The 10,681-nt window shown below is 31.7% G+C and overlaps 1 pseudogene; it reads left to right on the top strand.

The window, feature by feature from the left end:
• Positions 1–3,145: 3,145 nt before the first annotated feature.
• LOC18095333 (uncharacterized) lies at positions 3,146–5,003 on the top strand (annotated as a pseudogene).
• The last annotated feature ends 5,678 nt before the right edge of the window (positions 5,004–10,681 follow it).

Below are 10,681 nucleotides of genomic sequence, written 5' to 3'. Positions count from 1 at the left end.
AAGTTATCCATATTTTAATACGATAATAACTAGGATTATGCATGGAAATATAGATATCACTAACTGTAAATTATGATAAATGATTACGGGAACTTATATAGCATTACACCATTTTATTTATTTATTTATTTCTTCAGCATGAAAAATACAACCGTGAATTGATTGAAATAAAAAGAGAGCAGGTCTGAGATTGAAACTGTCACACGGTGACAAATCATCACCGACCAAGAAATTAATTGTTTTGGAGTTGCCGACTAGAGCTTCTAAAATAGATATTAATTTATTTATAGATTAAATATTGGGTTAGTTATACTTTAAAAAAAATAGACATGGTTATGTTGTTTGTGTTTTTTTTTAAATTATTCTATTCTTTTAGTTTATTCATAATTTTGAAATCTTATCGAGGATTTTAGAATTGATACATTAATAGATGAATGCATTGAAAATATATTTTTGAAATTTGAAATTTTTTGAAAAGATGTTGAAAATCATGAAAATGGTGCGAATGCATTAAATATATATTTTTTGAATTTTTGGATTTGTGAAAAATATTTTGAAAAAAAAAGTCAAAATTAAGTTATGACAATTCCCCTCCTTTTTATATCGCTTACAGTATAAAGCAATGTTGTCAAAATCGCGAGTTGACTTATAAAATCATACGATTTTATGAGTCAACATATATATAATGTGTAAAATCAGGTTAAAAACTCGAAAACCAACAAACTTGGTAAAAGCATACCGAGTTTACGAGTTTGATAAAAGTTAAAAAATTCATTGACTCCCTATCCCTGAGTCCCGACACTCCACACTCTACAATCCCCACTCCCCAGCCTCCCCTTTCCTCTTTGTCCTTTGCCCAAATCTCAAATTCTCAACCCTAGTAGGCTAACACCAACAACGCAACTGGTTCTACTCTCTCTCTCTCTCTCTCTCTCTCTCTCTCTCTCTCTCTCAACACCCATTTTTTCCTTTACTTCGTTTGCCTCTTATTGATTGTCTCCACTCTCCACTCTCTCAACTGGTTTTGTTTGTCAGTGTAAATGAAGCAATAAGTGTGCCTCTCATTAGTGGCCAGATGTGCTTGTTGGATTCTCTTCTTTTCTGTCATGTTTTATTATACAAAAGAGGGTCATCAATCTTATATCATTTTTTGGTGGTTTGACAGTTAAATAATCTTGAACTTGCTGTTAATCTTGTAAAAAGAGGAAATCTTCCTGGTGCTGAAAATCTGGTAAACACATTATTTTCTGTTAATTTGCTAATCTTTTCTTCTTCCTCCTCATCCATGAGATTAATCAAGTTAATCTTTCTGGTGCTGTAATGGGTTCTTATACTCGGTTTTTGTTGTGATAAATAGAAAGAAGAAAGGTTAATCAAACATTAACTTGAGAATTGAGATGCATATAAAAAACATTGTGTGGTTAAGAAAACATGAACAGAAATACCTGCATCCTGTCTGAATTTATCAATAGTAGAAACCATAGCGTTATAGAGATCAAGAATTACAACTTGTTTTTGTTTCCATCATCTGTGTTTAATTTTTCCACTACTTTCTGCAATACCTGGTTGCGAATCTTGGCGTAATATTCCATGTATGTAAAATGTAAAGGAACTATATCTTTCAATTTTACGCTGCATATATAAAAGTTCAGGGAGTGCTAATAAACCACCTCAGCAACAGCCAAACATATTGGCCATGCCTTTCCTACCCTACCCCATCTCCTCTCTCGCAAACCATATATAGATGCTATCACACAACAATCAATGAGAATTGTTTGTCCGCAAAAGCTAGAATTGACCACTTGTAAATGTTTGGCCAAATTGCCAGTCTTTTGGCATGGCATTGTAGCTTGTCATAGTCCTACCATCACTTGTGGTGACTTGGAAAGAAAGACTTTGGCCATTAAGGTAAGAGAATTGCTTTGCTAGTTCTGGCCCCAGTTCCTCGACATAACTTGCCAACCTGTCTTAGAACCATTTATCGATATTAAATGAACATCTCATACTCCAACAACATTTGTGATCAACACCAAATTAAAGGAAGAGTGCCCATTAATGGTAAACTTTATTTCTCTTTTCTTAACACAGGGGACCTTGTTTGGAGTTTGGACCAAAACAAAGCGTATTAATGAGATGAGCTAAATCTATTTGGTACTGGTGGATACTATGTTGCTCCAATGTATGAGCTAGAAGATCATAACTAGTCACTGTATAAATAATCTACAAGCATATGGAATATTACAATATTAAAAATCAAGTTAATTACAATGTCATATAAATTGATAGAAAATTATAAAAGGTGACATGTTTTAGGTTTTGCTTTCATACTTTTTACTCTAGTTGTTAGATGTATGTTTCATTGTTGATTTAATAATAATGCAAAGATTTTGTAGAATTTAACCATATATATGTATTATATATATTATTATATATATATTATGTCCAACTCTTTGCACTATACATCCTTGTTGGTGCATATATTGATTCTTGAACTGCAGGATACATGGCATCTAAAAAAACTACCAGTGGCAATAAACTTAATGTGGGATGGTAATATGGTATAGATGTTGATAAGAATTCAAGAAAAGTTAAGTGCAAATATTGTCAGAAAAATTTAAGTGGAGGCATTTATCGTTTCAAGCATCATTTGACTTGCACTCGAAAGGATGTTGAGTTATGCCAGCAAGTACTAGAAGATGTAAAGAAGATGATTTTGAATATTTTAGTGAAAAATCAAGAAGCAACTGAGAAGAAAACAAAGGCTTTCCAATATATTGGAAAAGATAAAGATAATGATGAAGGGAATGAAATTAGCTCAGTGAACAAAGGAAAAAGAGTAGTAAGTGGGAGTGGAAGTACAAAAACTACCATCAATTAGCTGCTAAAAAAGGATCTAAGAGAAGAAGCATGTCGATAAATTACAGGGTTTTTCTACACTAGTGCGATTCCATTTAACTATGTGAAAAACTCTGAGCTTATTAAGGCACTTGAATTAGTTGTAAAGCATGAGCAAGGTTTTAAGCCTCTATATTACCATGATAATAGAGAGAAGTATTTGAAGTAAGAAGTAGATCATACGATGAACTTGCTTAAGGAATACAAGCTAGAATGGAAAAAAAATAGGTTGCTCGATAATGTCTGATGATGGACTGATAAGAAAAGGCGTTCTATTTGTAACTTTTTGGTTAATAGTCCTAAAAGGGAAAAAAAAATTTCATCAGTAAATACCTCCAATATATCTAAGACTGTTGATAAGGTATTTGAGATGTTGGATGCTACTGTGGAGAGGATTGAAGAGGAAAATATGGTGCAAGTAATCATTGACAATGCTGCAAATTATAAGGCAATAGGGCAATTGTTGATGGGAAAGAGAAAAGGATTGTTTTGGACACCATGTGTTGCCCATTGTATTGACTTGATATTCAAAGATTTTAAGAAAAAACTAGAGGTTCATCAAGTAACTATTGTTAATGGGAGGAGAATCACCTCGTACATATATTTAAGAACTATTATCATTTTCATGCTAAGACACTTTACAACATAATTAGGCCTGCAACCACTAGATTTGCTACTTCATACTTGATTCTTGGATGTTTAAGTGATTGTAAGATATAGTTAATGACAATGTTTACTTCCATCCAGTAGAGGTCATGTAGGTTTTCAAAAATAAAAGAAGGGAAACGAATTCAAAGTTGTGTTTTGGACAACAAGTTTTGGCATGATGCCACTATATGTATTAAGGCAGCATATTCTCTAATTAAAGTTCTTCAATTAGTTGATTCAAATGAGAAACCAACTATGAGTTTTATACATGAAGCAATGGATCAAGCAAAAGAAAAGATATAAGTGAATTTTGGTTCTGTGAAAAAAAAGTATCGATTTTCTATCTTACTAATTATTTATTTACTATTATCAGTTGATACATAATGTTATTTCACTTTTATATTATTTAATTTAATTTTGATGATAATATTCTTTCTTTTTTTGTAGTTATATACCTATATGGAATATTATTGATGCAAGATGGGAACTTCAACTTTAGAGACCTTTACATGCAGCAGCTTACTATTTGAATCCTCATTATCATTTTAATCCTAATTTTAAAGTTAATGCCAATATTAAAATTGGATTATATCAATGCTTAGAAAGGATGGTGTCTGATGCAAGTGAAAGGTATAAAATTGACTTACAACTTGATTCATTCAATGATGCAAATGGGTTGTTTGATATTGAGGCTACCAAGATAGCAAGGGATAAAAAAAACTCCAGCTAAATGGTGGGATTCTTATGGGGATAAATGTCCAGAGCTATAAAAATTTGCAATTCGAGTTCTAAGCTTGACTTGTAGTTCATCTAGATTTGAGCGAAACTGGAGTGCATTTGAGATGGTAAGTTTTTTTTTAATTTTAATGTTTTTATATTTGATAAGAATCTTATATGTTATAAATTTGAATTGCTTACATAGGTGCATACGAAACGAAGAAATTGTTTGCACCAGAAAAAAATGAATGATTTGGTATTTGTAATGTGCATTATGAAATTGAATGATAACCAAGTCAAAAAGGAAGCTAATGATTTTGGTGAAGTTTTGGATGATCTCTCATCTGATGATGATTGGATAACCGAAGGAGAAAAACATGATGGTTCATCAAACTTTGATTTGTTTGGTGTCATTGATAGTGCAACACGAAGAAAAAAATAGTAAAGAAGATGAAAGTGATGATGAAGAAAATTTTAATGATGCTGAAATGGAGTATCATGGATCTGAAGATGATTTAGAGATTCAGAATGATGTCAATCCAGATAATTCAAGGAGTTTGGAGTTAAATATTGTTGACAATATTGGTGTTGATGTTGGTGTTGGTACTAGTAGTAACACTAATGTTCATAATATCGGTGTTAATACTAGTAGTAGCAATAATAATCCTTTAGATGGTAATGATTTTGATGAATGTTTTAGGAATAACGAGGAAGATAAAGGCAATGAGGTTGATTTTATATGACACACCAACAAATTGTTTATTTTAGGTTTGTTAATTTTTAATTAATAAAATTCTATAGATATAATTGTATTGTATTGTATATTTTTAAGTTATTTAAACCATGTGTAAATTTTTATTTGAACTATGTATTTTAAGATGTTTGAACATTTGTATTGTTTATTTCATTTTAATTTGTATTGTGTTATATTATTATTTACTATTTGACTGGAATTGTCAATATATAATTAGTTAAAATATTTTACTTACGATTTTACAATTCGAGTTTACAATACGAGTTTATATTGTATATTTTATGTTGGGTCAAAAAAGCGTTTTTGACAACCTTGGTATAAAGTTTTGTAAAAAGCTTTATATAATAAACTTGTAAAAAAAAATGATGTTTCTCAAAAGCATCAAAGTTGAGAGGTAACTCCACTAAGAAATTTTGAATTTTATCAAATCATGAGGTGATTATCCTCGAGAAATTTTGAAATTAGTCATTTGAGAGGTAGACTTACCTCTTGAAACATTTAAAATTGATCATATTATTAAGGCGGCCTTCCTCGAAACTTTAAAAATTGTTCATATTATTGAGGTGACTTTCCTCAAATTTTTTAAAATGGTCAAATTATTGAGGCGACATACCACTTGAAACGTTGAAAGTGGTTATTTGAGAGGTGATCTACAACTTAAAACATTGAAAACAATCATTTGAGAGGTGACCTACTCCTTGAAATGTAGAAAACAATCATTTGAGAGGCGACCTACATGTTGAAACGTAGGAAACGATCATTTAAGGGGCGACCTACCTCTTGAAACATAGAAAACTATCATTTGAGGGGCGACCTACCTCTTGAAACATTGAAAATGGTCATTTGTCATTTCGGAGCCAACCTACCTCTTGAAATGTTGAAAATGGTCTTCTGAAAGGCGACCTACCTCTTGAAACATAGAAACTGGTCATTTGGGAGGTGACTTACCTCGAAACGTTGAAATTTTAAAGTTGATTATTTGTGAGGTGACCTTCCTTAAAACATTAAAATTGGTCATTTGAGAGGCGACCTACTTTGAAACGTTAAACTTTTGAAATTGGTTATTTTTTAGGTGATTTACATCTTGAAACATTGAAAACAATCATTTTAGAGGAGACCTACCTCTTGAAACATTGAAAGTGGTCATTTGGGTGACGATCTACCTCTTGAAACGTATAAAATGATCAGTTGAGAGGCGACATACCTCAAAACATTGAAATTTAAATTTCAAAAACTCTTATGGGATTTAAATTCACATAAACAAGTTTTTTGGAGAAAATATTGCAGGAGTCTTTTGAGACTCAAAATCTCAAAAAGGTTTAACCTGTAATTTTATAAAGTGATGAGCTTAAAGTTTTTTTTTAAGTTTTTGAAAATATTGTAAGATTGATGGCATATATATATCCTTACCTGGTTTGAAATATATACTTGGTAACAAAAAAATTGTTATTTATATGTACAGTTTCCTTTATTTTAGGTTACATATTTTGATTATTTATTTTTTAAGAATTTGATTTGGATAGAGAAAGACACACATCCTATTTATTTTCATTTTATTATAAATACTTTTGAGTTTAAATCTTGGATAATATTCTTTTCTAAAATAAAATTGCATGATTTTCATATGCCAAATCCAATAACAATCGGATAAAACACTAACTTGGATGGACCCAAAGATTAAATTAAATCATATAATTATTTAAAGAACTACTACCGTAAAATCTTTAGTTGAAAGACTTGTGGAAATTGTCACAAGTATAAGGTTATTTCCTTTTTCTCCTGATATTGTAGCAAATATACACAAGCATATGCTTCATGACAGTTTTAATATAATATTCAAATGATGGAATTCTCATCAAAACTTATGGGAATGTAATTGACCATATCTTCAAATTGAAGATCGACTGAGGTAGGACGAGGATGATAAGTACTAGCTGGGGCTACAAGAAAATTCTTTTTGGAGGTCACCTCTAATGGAATTGAATTAGTTTTCATGTTCTGTTCAAATATTGATCAATTTCATCCTTTTTATAAGATGTTTATAACAATTTTATTTTTATGATCAGAATTTTTAGCTTTTGTAGTCCCGTGACTGGTTCATTTTCATAAAATCTTCATTTTTTAAGATATTTATATTTTTAGTTAAATAGATGATATTAGTTAGTGGCTCCCAAACTGTCACAAGAGAATTTTTTAGCACTATTATTAAACTCAATCAATCATATAGGGTCAAAATGTGATCCTTCATGTTGGTCTTTGGACCAGGCTGAGTTTCAAAGTTAATCATGTAAGAGTTGATATAATATGGCCCATTTGACCAAGTGGGTGCAATTGTAGCTCGATCAAAATCCAGTATGGCTTTTTATCCAAAAAAAATTAAAATTTATATTGATTCAATTTTTCTTCAATAAAAAAAAAACTAGAACGACGTTTTGGATGGGCCTGAGTTAACATGTCCAGCCCGTGATCTAGGTCATAATGCTGACTAGGTTTATAGACCTTCCTTTTGGAATCCATTTTAATTTAATTAAATAATTTAAAAAAAAATATTTGCATGAAATACAACGAATAAAACTACTGAGAATAAATGTATTTCTTCAACTTAAATTTCATTTCCTTATGCATCTCTTGAATGTTTGAACAAAAACATGTTTTTCAATTGTAATCAATATTTTTTAAAATAAAAATCAATCATGAGCTAAAAAGCAAGTTTATTTCTTTTAAAAAAAATATCAAGTCAATGTCTCACTACCTTGAAAGGAAAAAACTAATAAAAGGGATAAAACAATCCAAAACACCCACCAAGAAATTTCAAGAAAAAAAGAAACGTTTTCATTGAATTTTCATGAACAATCTTTGGTTCTTATTTTTGCATATTAGGTCCATGGTAATCGATAAACAATTGTTAACATTCTCATATAAAAACATTTAATATTATTAAAAAAAAATGGAAATATTGAAAGATAATTAAATATCATGCTACCCCCTCATTAAAAATCTAGAAAAAAAGTATTTGTTTTAGAAAAAAAAACATAGAAGAGGGCCAGGTTTATGGGCTAAAACGACAAACCCTGCACATGTGACTCTCGTTTTTTTGCTCAAGGCATGTTGTCCTTCATTTTCTCTCTTTTTTACAAAAAAAATAATAATAAATTGATGACATTTAGTTTGTTTACCAAGATTTCAATCACTAGAAAGGGAGCCTGGAAAATTAAACTGGGATTTTTTTATCCTAAAATTTATTTTTAACTTATTTTTCTTTAAAAACAAAATACTCTTATAACCTTAATAAACTAGTTTATTAACTCAAAGCACTTCTAAATCAGTTTAAAAACATGAATTTAAATGAAGAGAAAAATGTTCTCTAAATCTATTTTTTTCAACAAAACAAAAGTTTAAAAACACTTCAATGACCTTTCTCTAGTCATGATGTATTCTTGCCGACTGATTGTTTTCTCTCTCTTCTTATAATTAAGGAACTGAAATGTAAGGAAAATAAAGTTTTGAACTAAAATGTAAAAGTCTCAAAGTAAATGAAAAAAAACAATAAAAAAATTTCACAAGCCAAAATCTCTATCAATTTTGGTCACCATATTTTCAATTTTTTTTTTTTTTTTGCAAGTAAGAAAATCAATTGTTTTAAAAAACAAATCAAGTACCAACCTAATATTGACGATATGACCCAATAGATAACAAAACTAACAAATCATCTGGTATAATTTATAGAAAATAAAAAATTAAAAGATTAAATTAAAGAAAAAAATCATGCTCGAATTAAAAAAAAAACACTATTACAATCTAACCCACAATCATTTGAATTACATGCTACAGTACACTCCGCAGTAAAATTGCCTTCTCTTCTATTTTTGTTAGTTAATTAATTAATGATGCTTATGTGGATACAATTACAGAAATAAGTTTATAGCAAGCTAGAAGAAACCAAGATGATAGTAAGAATTATCAAAACCTGGAAAAGAAGAACAACGACTTATGGAAGAGATGAATAAGTTTTCTACCTGTATTGAATTTGTTTCTCCCACACTTCTTGCGTTCCTTTTACAGAAGGGAGTGATATATATACTGTATATTCTATTCTGTTAGTATCGTATAACTGACTATGAAAAGAAAATGAGAAAAAAAAAAGAGTGTTATCCAGCTCATGCTAAAAGCCAAAAAATGCTAGTAACAGAAGAGGAGAATACAATAAAGCATGTGTTATCTATCATCTTGTGCTTGTGATGGGAGAGCTGGATGACTAGTCGTCGTGCCTCCATTGGTAGGAATATTTATGTCCCGTAATACCCCCCACAAGATGGAGAATGTAGGTTGACAATTCCCAGCTTGAGTAAGTGAGAGCTCAGAAGGGAAGAGGGAAGTGCCTTTGTAAGAAGGTCAACTCGTTGAAGGTGAGTAGGGACATGCATTGTGACAATGGATCCTTCCAAAATTTTATCTCTGATGAGATGACAATCCAACTCAATGTGCTTCGTACGTTCATGGAAAACTGGGTTTGAGGCAATATGGATTGCAGCTTGATTATCACAGTAAAGAGTGGCTGCCTGAGAGTGTTCGATATGCAGATCAGTAAGTAGAAAACGAAGCCAAGTGAGCTCAGAGACTGTGGAAGCCATGGCACGGTATTCTGCCTCTGCAGAAGACCGAGATACTATGCTCTGTTTCTTTGATTTCCATGAAATGAGAGACTGGCCAAATAGAACACAATATCCTGTAACTGACCGAAGAATATCAGGGCATGAAACCCAATCAGAATCACAATAAGCAATTAACTCTAAGTTCGAAGAAGCGGACAACAATAAACCTTGTCCAGGTGCAGATTTGATGTACCTTAGAACTTTGTGAGCAGTTGTCAAGTGAGTTTTGGAAGGTTTATCCATAAACTGACTCAGAACTTGGACTGGGTAACTAATGTCAGGCCTGGTAATGGTGAGATAAAGCAATCTGCCAATGAGTCTTCTATATGTAGAGGGATCATCCAAACAGTCACCTTCATCCTTGCATAGCCTGGAATTTTGTTCCATAGGAATCTTGACTGGCTTACAACCCAGGATCCCTGAATCAGCTAGAATATCAAGAGCATACTTTCGTTGGCATATGTGTAGTCCTGTAGGTGATCTTGCTACTTCAATTCCAAGAAAAAATCTCAAGGCACCTAAGTCCTTGATCTTAAACCTATCATGCAAACAATCCTTGACTGCAGTGATGTTGTCCATGGAGCTACTAGCAAGGATTATGTCATCGACATAAACAAGAAGGGCAGTGAAAGAAGTGCTAGTGGACATGGTGAATAGGCTGTAATCAGCCTTTGACTGAGAGAAACCAAAATCCAACAAGCACGAGGTGAGTTTTGCATATCATTGTCTGCTAGCCTGCTTCAAACCATATAAGCTTTTGAGGAGCTTGCACACCTGTCCAGATGTTCCCTTGTTGTACCCTGGTGGTTTTCTCATGTAAATATCTTCTTCTAAGTCGCCATGTAGGAAAGCATTATTTACATCGAATTGATGTAAATGCCAACCACGAACAGCAGCAACTGATAAAAGACATCGCACAGTCACCATCTTGGCTACGGGAGAGAAAGTCTCATGATAATCGATGCCTTCTTATTAAGTATACCCCTTAGCAACTAATCTAGCCTTCAATTTCTCT

The sequence above is a fragment of the Populus trichocarpa genome, chromosome 1 (assembly GCF_000002775.5).
Source record: "Populus trichocarpa isolate Nisqually-1 chromosome 1, P.trichocarpa_v4.1, whole genome shotgun sequence".
NCBI lineage: Eukaryota > Viridiplantae > Streptophyta > Magnoliopsida > Malpighiales > Salicaceae > Populus > Populus trichocarpa.
This window is presented reverse-complemented; position numbering and strand designations above follow the sequence as displayed.